At 47.8% G+C, this 19,566-nt stretch overlaps 1 protein-coding gene across 3 annotated transcripts in view; it reads left to right on the forward strand.

Moving 5' to 3' along the window:
* Positions 1 to 9,099: 9,099 nt before the first annotated feature.
* Positions 9,100 to 19,566, forward strand: part of KMT5B (lysine methyltransferase 5B) — a 51,551-nt gene continuing 41,084 nt past the window's right edge. The window contains exon 1 of one of the 3 annotated variants that reach the window (XM_001362441.4): positions 9,100 to 9,754. The gene's annotated coding sequence lies outside the window, so the exon portion shown is untranslated. Of the gene's footprint in view, positions 9,755 to 10,027; positions 10,291 to 19,566 lie in introns of those variants that run through there. The other 2 variants (XM_007505653.3, XM_007505651.3) reach the window with 2 other exon arrangements.

Here is a 19,566-nt window from a genome sequence, read left to right on the forward strand (position 1 = left end):
TGTCTGCTGATTGTGTAAAGGCATAATTGCTACAAGCTACAGGCTTGTGGAACATACATCACGTTAATCAGGCCCTGATTCAAGGACCTGTTATGAATTACCCTTACTTAGAATTTTACACATAAGACTTTGATATTTTGTATTTCATCCAGAAGTTATTTTTTCTCTTTTATTTGGATTTTTTATTTTCTTTTGACACTTGATTCATATTCATAACTCAGCCATGTATCCCTGTGTGATTCCTGTGTTTGTCAATATTTTCCTCAGTGGGGAATGTATTATTATCCTATAATGCAAAGTTTAAGTTGTTTTGAGAGTAATTTTAGGATAAGAAACTTGCTAACTCCCCAAATCCAGAAATGAACTGTTTGGAGAAGGCATCAAGAAAATACCTGCAGAAACCACACACTGCATGAAAAGATCCAGAATGAACTTTGGGATGTGGTGATTTGAACTGTGGGGGTTGAATGCATTTGTTTTGAATGTATACTCTTATGCCAAAGGGGACTTCCCCCTAATTGATTTTTTGTAAATAGAGTAATCATTGGGTTTTGTTCTTTTTCTCTTCTATTTCCCTTTTATCCCCAAAATTATTGTAATTTCCCCTTAGAAACTTCAACATTGCATATACCTTTAGTTAAATTATTTAGAGTTATAAGTTTTTTATGTTTAAATGATCCCTTGGTGAGACTAGTGTCTCAAAGGATCACAAGGAGAAATGTGTGACTAGAAGTGATTAGAATTTTGTCCCCTTGTACTTCATCTCTCAGTATCCCTTTCCTTATGTTTTAAAGATAAGTTGTGATATTAGCTGATGGTTTTAGATATATACTGTTTATCATTTTTAGGAACGACCATTCTATTCCTATGCTTTCTAGTGTTTTTAATAGGAATGGGTGTTGTATTTTATCAAAGGCTTTTTCTGCGTCTATTGAGATAATCATGTGGTTCTTGTTGGTTTGCTTGTTGATGTGGTCAATTATGTGGATGGTTTTCCTAATGTTGAACCAGCCCTGCATCCCTGGTATAAATCCTACTTGATCATGGTGGATGACCCTTCTGATCACTTGCTGGAGTCTTTTTGCTAGTATCCTATTTAAGATTTTTGCATCTATATTCATTAGGGAGATTGGTCTATAGTTTTCTTTCTCTGTTTTTGACCTGCCTGGTTTTGGAATCAGTACCATGTTTGTGTCATAAAAGAAGTTTGGTAGAACTCCCTCTTTGTTTATTATGTCAAATAAAGCTTTGGCTTTATCAGATATCATGATTGCCACTCCTGCCTTCTTTCTGTCACTTGAGGCCCAGAAGGTCTTACTCCATCCTTTAATTCTGACCTTGTGGGTGTCTACCCGCCTCATGTGTGTTTCTTGAAGACAACATATGGTAGGGTTTTGGATTCAAATCCATTCTGCTATTCATCTATGTTTTATGGGTGAGTTCATCCCATTCACGTTCAAAGTTATGACTGTCACTTGTGGACTCCCTGGCATTTTGATATCCTTCCCTAATTCTAACCTTTCTTCTTCAGCTCTACCTTTTAGTCCAGTGATTTACTTTAAATCAGTCCCCCTTGTCCCCTCCCTTGATAGGTTTCCCTTTCTAGTCCCTCCCTTTTTGTTCCCTCCCCCTCCCCCCTCTTCTTCCCTCCCTTTTTTGTGTTCCCTCCCCCCTACCCCCCCTTGGTTTTCCATTCTCCCTTCCCTTGTTGGGTAAGATAGAATTCAAGATCCCAATGGATCTGGATGTTCTTCCCTCTCAGAGTTGATTTCCCTGAGAGTAAGGTTTAAGTAAAAACTCTCTTCCTCTCCTTCTTATAGGAGTTTTCTTCCCCTCCCCTTCCCGTGTGAATCTTTGTGTGAGAAAGATTATTCTATTTGGTCTTTCTTCTCCCCTTATTGACACATTACATTTTCCCCACATGTTAGTATACACAGATTGATATAAATGTAGTCCTTATAGAAGAGAGTTTGAGTAAAAGAAAAAGATAACATTTTTCTCCTTTTCCCTTTTCTTCATATTTACCTTTTAAGGTATTCCATGCTCTTTGTTTTTTGATATCGAACTTTCCACAGAGCTTTGGTCTTTTCTTTGCAAAAACTTGGAAATCTTCTATTTTGTTGAATGCCCATATTTCCCTTGGAAGTATATAGTCAGTTTTGCTGGATAGCTGATTCTTGGTTGAAGACCCAGCTCTCTTGCCTTTCTGAAAATCATGTTCCATGCCTTACGATCATTCAGAGTGGAACTTGCAAGGTCTTGTGTGACCCTGATTGGCATTCCCTTATATCTAAATTGTCTTTTTCTGGCTTCTTGTAGGATTTTTTCTTTTGTTTGAAAGCTTTGGAATTTGGCAATTACATTCCTGGGAGTTGTCTTTTGAGGATTTAGTGTAGAGGGTGTTCTGTGAGCTCTGTCAGTGGCTGCATTGCCCCCTTGTTCTAGAATCTCTGGGCAATTTTCTTTGATTATATCTTGTATTACGATGTCGAGTTTGCTGTTTATTTCTGGCTTTTCTGGAAGTCCAATTATTCTTAAATTATCTATTCTTCCTCTATTTTCCAAGTCTGTCACCTTGTCAGTGAGATATTTTATGTTCTCTTCTAATTTCTTGGTCTTTTGGCTTTGCTTTATTAATTCTTGCTCATTGTCTTCGAGTTGCCTGATTCTATTTTAAAGCCTGGTTTTCCTTTTCCCTTTGGTCAAACTGGTTTTGTAGATGCGTGGATTTCTTTTGCATTATTTCCCACTTTTCCTCCCAAAGGGCTTCCATCTTTTTGATCCTTTCCGATTCAAATTCTTCATGGGTTTGTGGAGAGTTTCCATTTCCTTTGGAAGGTTTTGGAGCATTTGCTTGTGCTTCTTCTTCTATCTCCTCTGTATTTTGTATTTTTGCTCCATAAAATGTGTCCAAAGTCGCCCACTTCTTGTTTTTCTTGGAATTTTGGGGCTTTTATGCTTCTGTGGAGTTTGCCATCTCTATCTGAGTGGGGAGGACTAGCTTTTCTTATCTCTGTCTGGTGTTCAGAGGTTTTAGCCCTAGGTAGATTGTTCGTTCTATGCAGTTGTTGTTCTGTCTTCCCGGGGAAGCCAGGAATTGCTGGTGTTTCCATGTTACTGCCATCCTCAGTTCCCTCCCGATGCTTCTCTGTTGCCTTACTTCCATGCTCTGAGCCTGGCTTGGCCCTTTCTGCGGGGTGTTTGTTTCTGTGCCTTAGCCGGCCAGGAGAGCCAGCACTCTGAGGGGGGAGGGGCCGCAGCTTCCCGGAGCTCCTAGGGCTCCTGATAAGATTAACTTTCTCTGGGTTGAACTGAGTATGTTTTGAGGCAGGGACCTTCCGTGAGACTCGGATGGAGGGATCCAGCCAGGGGGCTGCAGGCTCCCCCCCCCCCCGTCTCTCTCTGTTTCCCTGCTGTCTGGGTGCCCCCTCGACTGGGTCAGGTTGTTTTCAGGAAGTCGCCTTCAGGATAGCAGGCCCTGAGGCTCTGAGGTTCCCTCTGGGGCTTTGGACTTAGCTCTCTGGGTTGGGGGGGATGGGTCCTGGGTCCTTCCTTCTGCCTACCCCTTAGGTCCGATTGATCTCGGGTTCTGGCTTTTGGGGGGGCCATACCTTTTGATCCAGGTCCAGGAGGAAAATTCCCAGGGTCTATGCTGTTGTTCGTTTTGAATTTTGGTGCCTTAGGAGCATATAGTTTGAGTTCGGTAGGGAAGGGTTTCCGGAGATCTGAACTTTAGCTTTCTCTACACCACCATCTTGACCGGAAGTCCTCCGCTTTCCTAGTTTCTTGAGAGACTAGCTTCCATCTTGGAAGAGGCCGAGTGATTACTCACTACTGGCCTTCTTGGTTGAGAGCTAATTAATCTTTGCCTGGATTAAGACAGGATAACTTTTCTTTCCCCTTCACATTTCTCTCCTTTTCAAAGGAGAAAATGCTGTGAAATTATAATGACGAAGCTTGGACACAAAGAAAAGATATAAGGATCTACCTTCTTCCCTTTTTTGCCAAGGTGAAGGACTATGAAAGGAACACAATATGTAACATAGGAGGACTTAATGTGTTTGTTAAGTAGGACAGAATTTTTTCCCCTATCTGTTATTCCTTGTTATAAAGCATGGTTTTTTTAGAGGGACAAAGAGAGACATTGGGAAATGGAGGTGATGTAAAAACAAAAGGTACCAGTTTTTTTTTATATTTTATTTGATCATTTCCAAGCATTATTCATTAAAGACATAGATCATTTTCTTGGTACCAGTTTTTTTAAAGGAAAAAGAAATGCAAACTAAAACATGTATGAAATCTCACTTTATATCCATCAAACTGATAAAGATGACAAAAGATAGAATTAAAAGGAATCAAAGAGGGGGCACCTGGGTAGCTCAGTGGATTGAGAGCCAGGCCTAGAGATGGGAGGTCCTAAGTTCAAATCTGGCCTTGGAAATTTCCCAACTCTGTGACCCTGGGCAAGTCACTTAACCCCCTTACCACTCTAATGCCTTAGAACCAACACACACTATTGATTCTAAGACGGAAGGTAAGGGTTTAAAAAAAAGAATCAAAGAAAAAAAGGGTAAAAATACTTTGAGCAGCTTTTTCTGTGGTGATAAAGGATTGGAAAGTGAAGGGAGGTCCATAAATTAGAGAATGGCTGAAGAAGTTGTGGTATAGGACCACAATGGGATACTACTTTGCTATAAGAAATGAAAAAGATGGCTTCTGAAAAACCTGGGAAGATTGTGGACAGATGCAAAATTAAGGGAAGAAAACAATTTCTATTTTGTCTTTTGGTTGGTTTCAGTCATTTCTGGCCTTTCAAAACCATGTTTTGGAGTTTCTTGGCAGATTCTGGAGTGGTTTGCCATTTTCTTCTCCAGTTCCTTTTATAGGTGAGGAAACTGAGGTTATGTGTTATGTGACTTGCCCAAGGTAATAAGTGTCTGAGTCTGGATTTCAACTGAGGAAATCTTCTTGATTCCAAGCCCAGTGCTTTATCAACTATGCCACCTTGCTGCACTATGAACACTTTATACAATGATAATATGGCAAAGATAATCAACTTTGAAAGACTTAGTAACTTTTTGATCAACACAATGACTAATCATAATTCAAAAGGACTCATGATGAAATATGTCAACCCCCTCCAGAAAGAGAGCTGGCTGACTCAGTGCAAACTGAACCATATTTTCTTCTCTCTTTTTTTACTTTTTGGACACGGATTATTCAGAAATTTGTTTTGCATGATTGATTATACATAGTTGTAATGAATTACATTTTTTTTTGCCTCTTCAATGGGTTTAAGAGAGAGGAGGTAGACAGAGACAATTCAAACTGAAAATAAAATTGAATTAAAAAACAAAAGAAAGAAGTAAACAAAGTTGGAGGGACTCAAGGAAGACAAATACATCAGCACTCATTTAGGGGAATTATGAATTGATTCTGCCATTCTGGAAAGCAGTTTGGAACTATGCTTTAATCATAAAAGTGATTAAAATGTTCTCATTCTTTGAACTAAAGATTCCATCGTGAGCATGGAACTCCAGGAGGTCAAAAACAAAAAGTCTCACGTGCCTCAAAATATTAATAAGCAGTGCTTTTTATGGTAGCAAAGAAATAGAAACAGGAGGTTCTCATTAGTTGGGGAATGGTTACACATACACAAATGCGTGTATGTGTAGATATATGGATGTCACATATGTGTAAAGGGTGGGTATGGCACGTTTATGGCTGCTGTCTGTTTTGGGGACCCAGGTAAGTTATAAGTACTCTGATGGGTCCGTCTAGACTGAGGCAAGAAGAGATGTCTTTAGCATTTCTTTCCTCTAACTTTCTCCAAGGGAGACATATTCCTGCCAGGAGGGAAAGGAGTTTGGGGCCAGGAGTACCCTGCTACAATAATAGGTTTGCTTCTTCAATAGTGTTAGTCTGGGGAAAGTAGTTTGGGGGCTCCAGTTATAGTCCTGCCTTGTCTTTTCACAGAAAAGGAGGGTCCCATGCTATATATCCAAGGCTTAACTCCCTTTCCATCAAATGCTGGTTCAACAATAAACATACAGAGCAAAGAAACCCATTTATCCAAGTGGATAGCAGACAGACTGAGAGACTGACGGAGACAGAGACACAGAGAGAAGAGAGACAGAAATAGAGACTGAATCTACACCAGACAATACAGAGTGAAGGAGCTCTCCCATTGGGCAGGAGATAACAACTCAGGTCAAATCAGAGAGAATCTCACCCAAAGTCTAGCCTAGTAAACTAGGGGCCATGGATATGATAGATACTGCCTCTTCCAATGTATTGACTCTGTCCTTGAAGGGTTAAACTGGTTTATCTTCTCTCTCTTGAAGCTCAAAGCCAGAAGAGCTGAGACCTCGCTTCACTCTTTCTCTTCCCAATTGAACCTGCCTCTCCACAGGTACAGGGCATGTGATCAATCTCCACCAATGAGAAAGGTCTCTTGCAATTGGCCCTTTGAGTGGATTGCAAAAAAGAAAAAATATGATGCCTACACCAATCTAATTCAAGGTAAACACTGAGAGCTGCTTAATTATAATGGCTGAGCTTGTCCAAAGAGGAGATGAGAAAACTTCCTTCCTTGCTCATTGGAGAGGTGTGGGTGGGACTAAAGGTCTGAACCCCGAAGGACCGCTAATAATCGGAGCAGAAGGATTCAGAGGCTTGTTTTGCTGAGTGGCTTTCCCCAGCCTCCACCCCATCCCCACTTCTGTTTTGGTTACCACGGACAGTTTGCTGGAGAGAAGAGTTGGGAGGGACACATTTTGTGATGGCGGTGATATAAAAAGCCAAGTCAGCAACATCAATGTTAAAAGAGATCACTGGTAGGAAGAAGTGTAGCAGAGCCAGAGCTGGAGAGATCTGATGGGGCTAAGGAATAAGAAAGGAGTTGGAGTTACGCATCATGGACACAGATACTCAGGAGTGTTGGAGAAATCAAGGCTCTGACCACTGCTGTGAGTAAAGGAGTTTAAGTGACTTGCCCAAGGTCACAGAATTTCTGAGGTCAAACTTGAACTCAGTTCTTCCTAACACCACACCCTGCCTAGAAGCTCCTGGAGGGAAGGAATTATTTCATTTTTGACTCCATATCATCAGTGCCTCACACACAGTAGGTGCTTAATACATTAAAAAAAAATTAAACCCTTACCTTACGTCTTGGAGTCAATACTATGTATTAGCTCTAAGGCAGAAGAGTGGTAAGGGCTAGGCAATGGAGGTTAAAGTGAATTGCCCAGGGTCACACAGCTGGGAAGTGTCCGAGGCCATATTTGAACCCAGGACCTCCTGTCTCTAGGCCTGGCTCTCAATCCACTGAGCTACCCAGCTGCAAAGCCCTCATTTAACCCTACCATCCCCTCCTCTATCTTTCCACACTTCCACTATCAAACTCCCTAGAAAAAGCAGTCCTCATCCTGTCATCCACTTACACCCACCTTGCCATAAGGATTCCGAGCTCCTTCCTCCGCCAGAGTTGCTGACTGTGAAGGTACCCCTTATCTCGGCTCCCATCACCTTCGTGGCCTTTGCTCCCTCCTGGTTCTCCTCCTACCTGGTTGACCGCTCCACCTCAGGCTCTTGGCTGCCTTGTCCTGCTTCCTGCCCATCTCCCTACCCCAGCCTCTTCCTTTTCCCCACGCCCTCTCTAGGTGGCTTCAACAGCACTTGGGGGTAAGTGCCATCTCCATGCAGGTGCTTCCCAGCCTGATATTTTCTGCGAAGCTGCTCCAGGCCCCCATCACTGCCTGCCTTTTGGACTTATCCAAGTTATCCACTTATCCAAGAGGAACAAGCCATTCTCTCTCCCTCCACGTCTCCCTTCTTCCTAGCGATGGGGAGGGGGTCTCTGTCCTTCTGGCCATCTAGCTTCACAGCTTCAGTCGCCAACTGATCCCTCTCCTCAACCTGCATCTCCAGCCAGCCAGTTGAGACAGACTGATTGTCTCCCTCAGGATTTCTCAGGTCCTTCCCTTTCCCTCGGTTCATGGGGCTGCTAGACCTATTCCTTGGGCCATCCAGTCATCTCCTGGCTGTCTCCCTCCACCCACTCGCTCCCTTTCCAAACATTTCTCTACACAATCTTGGGAAAAAGATCCCTGAAGACCCCGAGGTGCTCAAGAAGCCCCGGGGGCTCCCTCTTGCCTCTGGTATCAAACACGGCCCTTGGCTGGGATCTGAAGCCTTTCCGGGCTGGACCTCAGCCTTGCTTACAGTCCTCAGACTGTTCCTCATTCTGGGTGCCGGAGCTGCGCCTTAGCACAGGCATCTCCTTTTCTTCAAGGTTTTCCTCAAGTTCCCCAGAACTCTTCCTGGTTAGTCAGAGCCTCCTGCTCCCCCAGTTCCCTTGACTTTTCTGTGTCCAATAGTTGGTTTTTTACTCCCGTGCACCCGGACGGAGGGGGGGGGGGGCAACCAACGCCCGTTCAACCTCCCGGGATGATTCCCAACCCGTGCCACCCTCCTCCTCCTCCTCAAAGAGGAGATGAGAGAGCGGAAAGCTTTTGGCTTTTGGGCTGTCCTGGGACCCGGAGACCCTCGGGCCTGCCTCCTCCGTCACTCAGTCAGTGAACACACATGGATTAAGCACCAACTGGGTACAAAGAAAGGGCAGTGCACTGGGAAGCTGGGGGGGGGGGGAGGGAGACAGAGTGCAGGTCAGGTGAAGACAGCGCCAGGTGATATAGTCCCCATTTGCCAGAAGAGGAAATGGAGTCCAACAGGTAGTATGAGAGACTGGATCTGAACTCGGGGCTTCCCTACTCTCAGTTCGTGCTCAGTGCTCAGCGACCTTGGGAGGAGCCTCAATCCACAGCAGCCCTAAACTCTCCTTCTTCGACTTTGCAGTCTGCCTCGCTCCTCGAGGTGCTAAAAGGTGCAGTGGGATTTCCATCCCTCCTCCAGTGCACTAGGGGAAGTTGTGTGGCATCCTTCCCTCTTACCCGCCGGACGCCAGGAGGCGCTGTGGAGTCTCGCTCCTTTCCCCCGGGGCGCCAGGGGGCGCTGTGGGGCCTCCCTCCTGCAGGGCGCACAGAGTGGGGCTACGCTATCCCTGCCTAGCCTAGCCCAGACCAGCACCGCGTTGGGCTTGAGGCTGCGTAGGTCGACCGCGCCAGGGGAAGATGTGAGGCCTCTCTTCCTCTCCTAGGGCGCCAGGGGGCGCCGGGAGGCCTTCCTTCTTTCCTCCCCCGAGGCGCCAGGGGGCGCTGTGGGGATGCCTACGCCTACTTAACCCAGCCGAACATAGCTCAGGGCTCGGGGCAGCACAGGACAGCGACGGCAGGGGGCGATGTTAAGACCCTGTGGGGTCGCCCTCCCGACCGGCGCGCGGTCGTTGTTATGGGCGGGGGGTAGATCCGTAGGGGGGCGGCGCCGTAGAGCCTCCGCCCGCCATTTAAAGGGCAGCCGTAAGGGCGGAGGGATCTACCACTTAGCACCCCCTCCGAGTGTAGAGAACTTCTTTGGATCCCTCCGCCGCGAGGTCGGCGTGTGGGGACAGCGAGGGCCGGCGCTCGTTTTTTAAAACCTAACTTTTCTCCTTCCGCCGCGGGCGCCGGGCCGGGCTCCGGGACTCCTTTCCGTGCCCCTCCGCCGCCGCCGCCGCCGCCGCCGCCCCGGGCGGGTCCGGGCCGGGGCTAGGAGGTGAGCGGCCGCGTACGGTGAGGCGAGGCGAGGCGTCAGCCCGAGACGCGGAGCGCCGCCCGGCCCATGCCTCTCCGGCCCTGCGGCCGCTCCGGAGGCGGAGGTGAGCGCAGAGGCCCGAGCCCGGGGCTGAGGCCGGAGCGGGGGCCGAGAGACGGCCGCGGCCCCGAGGGTGGGGGGCAGTGAGGGGAGGGGGGGCTACGCGCGCGACGTCGAGGTTCCGGGTGCGCGCGCGCCAGCCCTTACGGCTGGGACCGGGCGCGCGCGCGCCGGCCTTACGGCCGAAGCGAGAAAGCGGGCGGCGGGCGCGCGCGCGCTGGGGGGGGGGCGAGCCGGCGGGGGGCAGGGGAGCGGGCGCGCGCGGGGGGCGGGCGGAGGGAGGGGGCGGGCGCCGGCCCGCAGCTGGGACTCCTTTCTCTGCCGGCGGCGGCGGAGGGAACGGGCGGTGCTGCGGCGACGCCGCCGCCATCTTGGATTTTACTCTCCATTTTTTCTCTGGAATTATTTTTTGGTGATTAATTTTCTTTGGGGGCGCAGAGAGCCGCGGGCAGCGCGTGCCCCGCTCGGAGCCGCGGGGCAGCCGGGCCTCCGACCCCGGGCCCGTCCTCCTCCCGAGGGGGAGCGGGCGGCGCTCGGGCGGTGAGTAATGCCGGGGACGGAGCCGGGCAGAAGAGGAGGGGGTGGGGGGGCTAGACTAGAGGCAAATATCTGGGCCTCAACGGCGGGGGAAGCATCTGAGCCAGGGGGGGGGTCCCACATCTGGGCGGAGACGGGGGCGCTGGGGGGGGCGCGGCTATCGCCCCCGCCCCCTCCAGCCGGCCTGGATGGGGGAGGCCGGGCAGGGCCGCGCCGTGGGGGCCGGCCGCCGGAAGGGAGCGGTGGGAGCCGGAGCGCGGGGCGTGCGGGGGAGGCGCTCGCGCCGGGTCTCCCCGGATTGGGGGGCCGGGCCCTCCTCTGCTCCAATGGGCAGCGCCGCGCCGCCTCACCCAATCGGCGGCCGCCGTGACTCCCAAGCCCCACCCACTGGTCGGTTTCCGGGGCCGCCGCCCCCCTGTCTTCGCCGGCCGCTGTGGGCTCTGCGCCTGCGCGAGGCTCCACCTGCCGCCCCTCCCGCAGAGTCTTCCTGGTCCTGGGCAGCCCTGGGGGAGGGAGGCAAGAAAAGGTCGCCTGGTCTTGGGCTTCTGGATTCAAGTCTTGCCTCCTACTCAATCCCGGGCCAGCTATGAGTTACCGAGGGGTTGAGAAGGTGGGGTCCCACCTTCCCTGGCCCTTCCAGTTCTAAGCCCGGGGTCCTTTGTTTGGAAACAAAGTGTTGTTCCATCTCCACGCCCCCCTCCCCCACTCCTGAATTTCGGAGTCTGGAGGCCCCTGTGGAGCACCCCAAGGCTTCATCTTTCGAGGAAAGACCCCCTATGGGCTCTTACGGGTTTGGCTCCAAGACCTTCAGGGAGGTGACCCCCTGCGGCAGGCCTCGCCACTTGGGGATAACTGACTGTTTGGCCAGGTTTTCTTCCCTCCTGGCCAACTTTGGTTTTCCTCTGCAAGTTCCCCCCATTGTTACTGGTTTTCAGGGGCCAAGCCAGAGTAGGCTAATCCCACTTGACAGCCCTCCCCCCTCCCCCTTTGTCTTCTCCTGGCCGGGTTAAATGCCTCATGCTGGAAAAAAGAATAAAGTACCAGCGGCTAATTAGTTTGAAGTGGACTTTTCTAGTTCTTGGGATAGTGTGTGTGTAATGGAGTGACAGGTGAACTGTTCAGAAGGAAACAGGTTTTTAAGATCTCCTTACGCTGATAAAAGATCAGCAACACAGATTGAGGCCAAAGGACTGGGGGTGAGCAGAGCCCCCTCCCCCACTTGAAACAGCGGCTGCCTCTGAGGCCAGCTGATGCTTATCCTGTGCTAGGCTGCCTCTGCACGGACCAGTTGTGAGAGATACTTGGGATTTTTTTCAAGCGGCATTAAGATATTCACAGGATATTCATCTCTCACCTCTGGCTTTCCCGGTTGTAGCTAGTTCTTTACTTTTTAACCAGAGACTATAATGTAACTAGAAGCGGCCTTGGGTGTGCTGTCTCTGGAGGCATTTCACCTTGTTCTGAGAATGCACAGGAGTTGTCATTATGTTCTTTTTCCTCCCATTAGTAGCTACAGTAACATTAATGGTAACATTCTAAGAAAATAATGGAAGAATTTCAAATTTACTTGTTAAAGATGAAATACTCTGCTCCTTCCGTGAAGCGGTTTTGCTTTTTAACTTTGGGGGCATTTGCTTTGCAGGGAGTTTCTTTGGATGTATGTTGAGAAGCACTTGTTAAAAAAGAACATTTAACAAAAAAGGTTGCAAAAATGCTAAACCCTTGCCAGCCTTGGAGAAAGAAGTGACTGCTGTCCTAGGCAGAAGCTGATTATAGAACTGAATTAGAGGGGTTCAGCTGAGGGCTGAACAACAGCATCCCTAACTTACCAAAACTCTGGCTGAGGATTGTGGACACTTTGGTTCTTGCTCTATGAAAGCAAGCTTGTGATAAGGTATTTAATTTTTAAAAATCACATATTTCCACAGTGACTCAGATCGTAAAAGAATGTTACAGAGTTTATCCCTAGGTGTCTTTCAGGAAGCAAAAAAAAAATAAAAATAAAAAATACCCAGCACTGGCCAAACCTCCTGTTACCCACTGGTACACTTACTCATCTAATCTACCAAGCCACTACTCTTTCAACCCTATTTGAGTTTTCCCACCTACTTAGCTATTTGTGCCCAATCACTGATCCAGAAAGCTGCCTTCCCCCCATGTTTCTCTGTCCCCCTGTTCTCTCTTTTTCCTTCTCTCTTTTTCTCCCCCTCACCACCTCTCCCTTCTCTTCTCACTCCTTCCATTTCATCCCCCCCCAAAACTAAACTCTGTTCACCTACAGCCCATAAGTTCACTTATAAGCCTCCATGTGTTGGGGGAGATGTGTGTGCAGTCTGAATATGGAAGGAGTAGGTGAGACTGTGGCTGGGTAGAGTTAGTTGGGTTTGGGGGGGGGGTGCTGCTGAGGAGAGCAGAACGGTCCATTGTGTCCAAGGAAAAGGGAAACCAGGTTTTTGTGGGGGGGGGGGGGAAGAGAAGCTGGAATTTCTGGACTTGGGTCTCCAAAGTGTACAAGCTGTGGAGAGGCAAGGCTGGGTTTGATTTAGAACTAAGAAATGATTAGAGCTGAAGGAGGAATAGTTTTCCTCAGTTGGTGGGCAGCACCCCCTCAACAGAAGACCTCAGGCATAGCCACACATTCATTAGGGATGGTGTCAGAGTTCCAATATTGATGTGGGTGGGTAGGGATGGGGGGAATGACTGGGAACCTAGTGGGCATAGGGGAGAGCCTTGTGACCACGGACTGGACATGGTTCTGTGACCAAGGTGAGGAGTGGGGCATGTGTTATTGCAGAGCGGCTTGTGCTCTGTGCTGCCTACCTACACCTCCTGCTTCCATCTGGCTGGTTTTCCTGGCCCTTATTTGTATTGTGTCCTGCCTTGTCCTGTCTTACACATTTATTGATTGGTTCTATTTTATTGGTCTGCTGGCTGTCCAGAGGACTTTGGCAGAATGAACATTATTTTTGTATAGAGAAATAGTTGCGTTTTGTTGGGTGTCAGCCAGAGACACATATGCCCTTAGAGTTTGAAGCTCTTTCCTCTGTGAATCTGGTGGAATGTGAATCATCTCCATTTTACAGATGAAGAAACTGAGGCAAGTTAATAAGTAGCTTGCTCACGGAGGCAACAGCTAATTAGTGGCACATTGAGCAGGAATCCAGATGTTCCTTCTTCAATGTTGCTTTCACAAAGATTTGTCTGAACCAATTGAAACTGGCATGTGCCCAGCATTTGTGTTCATGTGAAAATGATTTTAATCCAGAAAGCAAATTCTGCCCCAGATCTAGTTGTCTTAGTTAAAAAAACAAGCCCTCTGAATTTGAGATATCGAAGTATTTCAGGAATGCTGTGAGCCAGGGTTTTGGAAATTCATTTTTGCCAACTTTAAAACCTGTATTTTCTTTTAAGAAATGTGACTATTTGACAATGAACTGTAGCATACAACCTTTGTCCTGTTCAATGAAATGACCAGAACCCAGAAAGGATCCTAGGGATCAGGGTTATCTTTGTTTAGGATGTTTAAGATATTTGTCTAAGACTGTCACTGGGGGAGAAATTTCATCCACATAGAAACCAGGCATTCTAATAGGGGTGGAGTTACTAAATGCATTGATTGGGCTAATGCCAGGCCCTCGTCTTCCCAATGTCTTCTACATGATCATTTGCCCCCTTTGCATTCTCTCAGCCCACCTGACCTCACCCCTGCCTGAGATCCCTTCCTTTCCTTCCCCCTTTGCTGGCTCTTCTTCCTTCTCTTGCACCCCAGTGCTCCAGGCCACCCTCTTGGTGATTCATGGTGATTTGGAGCTAAGGCCTAGGCTAGAGGGAACATGATCTGCCCACAGAGCCAGCCAACCTAAAGGTGGCTGAAGCCTAACACTCGGGGACAGTATGAGGGCTGAGCTGCATGAGTCCAGCATCAGATTTTTGCAGAAACACCTGCAGCTGACCAAGATCCTTTCACTGCATCTACAGAATGCCCATGTTTTGTCTGCCCTCTCTGCCTTAATGGGCCACTCTGTGCATGGCATTCATTCCCAGAACTTTTTTCAGCTCTCACTTGTCACCTGCCCACAAGCCCCCCAGCAGCCAATGAGATGCCAGCTCTATAGCCTTGATGTGCCTAACAGGTGATGATCCAGCTTCTGTTTGCAGACCTTCAGGGAGGGGAAGACCTTTCTCCCTTGGAGCCCAAACTGACCTCTTGTCCATTTGACAGCCTTTCCAGTATCTGAAGACAGATCCTATGTACCCCTGTTCTCTTCTTCTCCAGGCTAGCATTTTCTTTTCCAGTTGTCTAAAGCCAACTCTTCATCTTTATTTTTCCTCCCATACCCCTCTCCCACCCAATCCTGAATGCTTAAAATCTTGGGGTCCCTTTGGTCTTGGTGTCTTTTGTCCCCTGAAGACAGTGTCCAAGACCTTTCCCTGTCCCTCCAAGATAGTCTTCTAATCTCTTATTGACACAGGTCTTGTTTGGGCCTTTGTGGTCTCCTGCCTGGGCTCTTGGAATAACTCCCTTGACCAGTCTCTTCCCCCTTACTTGCCCTCTCCTGGTGCACCTACCTGGCCTAAGCCCCCTAGTTTTCCAGTTTCCTTCCTCTGTGCCAGGAATGTTGAAGGGCTTGTCAGAAGTTAGGATGTTTGTATGCATGTCTGGTCAATGCCCTGGTCAGAAACTGGACTGGACTAATAAATAGAGATATGTGCATGCAACCTGTAACTCTGTTTTGGTTCCCCTGCTGGAATCTGCTTAATAAACATTTGTTGAATTGAATTGAAAGACTTTTAGTTTTTGTTTGAGAATCTATGCATATTTTAGGTGATCTTACAGAACTTAGAACAGCCTTGTGACTCTTCATTAATGGGGCTACAAAGGCATTTCCGGAGTCCTGTGATTAGGTCTTTCCCTCTCCCTGCTGCATTGACTTGAGTCATTCCAGGACATGTATTCATATTACCTACAGCACAGACATTTGGGAAATAAGTACCATCTTCTCCCACTGTACTCATGAGCATTCAGTACCCTCATGTGACCCCTCCAGTCTTAAGAGGGAGTGTCTCCTCCTTCCCACCCCTCCCTTTAGTGTACAGAGTGCTGGGCCTGGAGCCAAGAAGTCCTGAGTTCAAACACTTCCTAGCTGTAGGACGCTGGGCAGATCACTTAAATGTTGTCTGCCTCAGTTTCCTCATGTGTTAAATGAGGACAATAACTGCACCTCCTCAAAGGGTTGTTGTGAGGGTCAAATGAGCTAAAATGCCTGATACATGCTGGTGCCCTCCCTCCATCACTAGCACCAAGTGTTCTCACTTTGGTATCCCTGTCCTGTCTGCTTCCAATGTCCATTTGGGGTCCTGTTGGTTTCCTGATTTATTGAGTACCTGTTCCGAGTGAGACAAAATATAGAGAAACTCTTGGAAACTTCTTTCAAGGAAAACTAGAAATGTATGCACAGGTCCTGTTACATGGAATGATTTACTACACGGAGATTTCTCAATAGTAAAAGGGTGCTGCCCTGAAATCCTGGGACTCCTCAAGTCAGATGGGGAGCTTGTGGGTTAAGAGTGAGATAGGGTCAGGTCCTAGCAGCTTGTAGCCAGACCTCCATCACTGCTTTCAGAAACAGTCTCTGAAGTTGTATGCGAAGGTAAAGAGAAAGGTTGAGGTGTAAGATGGTTTCTTATTTGTTTCCAGTGGACTTGAATGAATGGAATTCTTCTGGGATATTACCCAGGAAAAGGAATTTTCCTGCTCATATTCCTTGATGCCAGCGTAGAGCTAGAAGAGGGGGCGATTTCCTGGTATCGGTCCTTCTTGACCCATGTGATGTGCCACGTCATTTGGGCTCCTGTTCTGGGGGGGGGGTCTCAGTTGGTTCCATTGGCTTAATGCATTGGCAACAAGGAATCGAAGAGCTAGTATTAGGGAGTTGAGAGGGGTCTGGCCAAGGTTCAAGCAGTTGGGAGACAAAGCTACTTTGAGTAGAAACTGAGACCCCCAATCTGGTAGAAGAATAAAAAAAATAGACCTAGAAATGAGCCGGGTACACTAAAAGATTCTAGTAACAAGCCAGAGTTAAAAAAACAAAACAAAATCCTTGGGCTTCCAGTTCAGAAAAATGAACCACCCCCCCCCCCCAGATTAGAAAGCACAAGTTATAGAAAGGTTATGATCCCATCAGTGTAAAGTCTGTAGATGAAAATTATTTTGTGATGAAAGTTCTGATAGGTTGTTGGACATCCCATTCTTTACCGGAGGAGCTAAAGAGTAAGCTCCAATCACAAAATCACAAGACCCTCGAGAGCTAGAAGGTACTTCCCAGCCCGTCTAGTCTCAAACTCCTCTTTGCCATTTTGCAGATGAAGCAACCGAGGCTCCAGGGGCTTAAGTTGACGTGTACCTGAGGTCTAGTAGTCTTAGGGCTCTTCTACTGCTTCTCTGAGGTTGTTGAAGAATGTCTTGAATAGCCATCCCATATGTCCTACTTGCGACTCCTTTCTTCCCAGATTGACAAATTTTGAAGCATTTGTGGGGTCTTTTGAGAGGGATAACGAGGTTAAAAGGTTGCTAAGAAATCACAACAGAACAAAAAATCTGATGGCTGGACTCAGGCAGCTCAGCCCAGTGTCAGGCTTCAGACAGAACCTGTGTCAGAAAGCAGGATCACCCACTCATACCTGGGGAGTGGAGAGTCTGCAGGGCAAACCCCCCCCCCCCGCCCATAACAGTACAAATTGAAGTACCGACTGAGGGGCTGCCCAAACTAAGGGAACACCTTAAGGGGCCCCTGTGCACAGAGAGTGGCCTAGCAGGACCCAGGCTCCTCATTCTTAAGAGGATGTCATGGAGTGCTGCTCTTCCATCTGGCTTTATGGTGGCTCAGGTTTGGGGCAGAAAAAATACTTGGAGAAATGAGGAAGTTCAGTGAAGTCTCCTAAACAGAAGTTTCCCTGGAAGTAGAGCCAGGAGTTCACTCAGATGGGGAGTTCCAGTCACCTTCTTTATAATGGATCAGGTCCTCGATTAGCTGAACAAAGTAAACAAAGGACTTAATAGCAGTTACTGACTTTAATCAAAAAGTATTAAGTGCCAGCTGTGTGCTAGCTACTGTGCTGGGGCAGGAGAACCAAATACAAAACAGGCAGCCCCAACCCTGGAGGTGCTTAATGTGTGGTCAGGGGTAACAGGAGGGACTCGAAAGATTGGAAAGCCATATGGACTGGTGGGGCTAGGGCCGTGGAGATTGGAGGGATGGGGAAAGGAAAGGCCTGGGAAGAAGGGGTCAGTCTAAAAGCAGATGGCGGACAAGTATGTACAAAAGTTCGGAGACGGGAAAGCAGCCTGGGAGGATGGGTCGGAGCCCAACGGGCAGCCCTTCGTAGGGCGTGGGATTTTCCCCCCAGAACTTGTGGGACATCTGGTCACTGAGTGAGGCTAGGCCGCTTGGGTACAGTACAGACACTGAGCTCCCTGGGACGCAGCGAATGCTTATTGCAGTCAGGTTTGCTCCTTGAAGGGCTGATCCCCCTTTCCTTTGCTCACTTCCTGTTAGAACACAGCCTCGTGGACTCTGGAGCCCCAAACTCTTAGTCACCTTCTGCTGGGGACATGCCTTCCTTCCCTCTGGTCTGACTTACTTTGATATTCAATTCTAGCAAGAGAGCAGGGGCGCTCTGACTTGTTCATATGAACTTTGACTAGAGAGGGATGGTCCCAGCCTTGACCTGGAGGGAGCCGATAGGAAGCCCTGGAGCTAGGCACAAGGCCCCGTCTGTAAGGGGAAGCGGATAGAGTGCTGGGCCTGGAGTCAGGAAGAGGCACTTTTTCTTCATCCATAAAATGAGCTGGAGAAGGAAATGGGGTCACGAAGAGTCAGATATGACAAAAATGATTGAACAACTTGACCTAGGGGTCCTCTTACGTGCCCACAGGGAGAGTCACTGGAAGCAGAAGATGTTGGTCAGGGACCCGGCACGTGTGCCTCCAGCGACCGCACCTGGGAGGTTGTTTGAGGCTGGGGATAGGGATAGCACCAGGATGTCTGTGGAAGGGCAAAGGGCCCTGGTTAGAGTGGTGGACCGGGGCCCGTCAGCAGTGGAATTGGACCCAAAGCCCAGAAGCCTCCTAGTGTGGTGCTAAATGCTCAGGATGGGTGGTCAAGAGGTCTGTGCAGGATTCTTGGTTTTGATAACTGCTTAGTATTTGACCCCACACGAATCACTTAACCCTCATCTGCAAAGTGGGGGTAACCCTACCTACCCTGTCTACTTGGCAGGATTGTTGTGAGCATCACATGGGAGCATGTCCGTGAAATACCTGGCTAGCCTGAAATGTTAGATAAACAGCGGCAGCCAGGTAGATGAGAGCTTTTATTACCCCTATTTAGAAAAGAAAAAAGATGAGCAAACTGAGTTTGTTCTTTAACATTTAAATTTAAAACCATTTTTGGAGATGCTAGTAAAAAAATTTCCAAATACTCAGATTCCAAGGGCTCAGTCAAAAGAGAATTCACAATTGCATTTTTATTAATGGATAATTTGGTATTAATTCAGTGAAAATCTTCAGGGATAATTTGTATTCTACTTTGATCATAAAGAGTAATTTGCTTGGTGTCTCGGTGCCAATTTTTTCATTTTCATTAATACATTTCATGTATTATAATGCCTTATCTCTGGCCACTTCTCTGGCTGTTTGTTTTTATCCCTGGGAATTACATTCTAGCCCATGGAAATGGGAAGGAAAATTAAAACAATTGAATTTGTGTATTCATAATTTTTTCAAAATTGAGGAAAGAGTGGGAAATATAGGCCGAAATGGCCAAAAAAATTGGAAATAATCTGGATTTCATTTATTTCTGTCCCCCCCCCCCCCCCATTCCTCAGCACAGTTGTCTTATGCTTAGGGCATTTTATCTCCAGTTACCAAAAGATGGTGAAATGGGAAATGGAAGCCAACCTTAGCTTTCCTGGGACAGTCTGAAGGCAGAATATTTGTCATAAGGGATGAATGGGGCTTTCCCTTTTACTCCTTCTCCTTTTTGATGTGTTTGAATAAGTTAATTTCATTCTTTGAGTATCAAAAATGTTTCTTCATTGGGGTTCCTATGAGGCAAATTAGAAGTTACACTCCACTAGCAGCCAGGGGCTCTGGGTGTGCCTTGATGCCTCTTTGCCATTGTCTCCTCTTCCATCATCATGAAATAACTTGGAACCCATGGGGAACCAGGAAGTCCCCAGATCCTGCCAGGTAGTGGAGGGGACCCTGAGGTTTGCCAT

This window comes from Monodelphis domestica, chromosome 6, assembly GCF_027887165.1.
Source record: "Monodelphis domestica isolate mMonDom1 chromosome 6, mMonDom1.pri, whole genome shotgun sequence".
Classification (NCBI taxonomy): Eukaryota; Metazoa; Chordata; class Mammalia; order Didelphimorphia; family Didelphidae; genus Monodelphis; species Monodelphis domestica.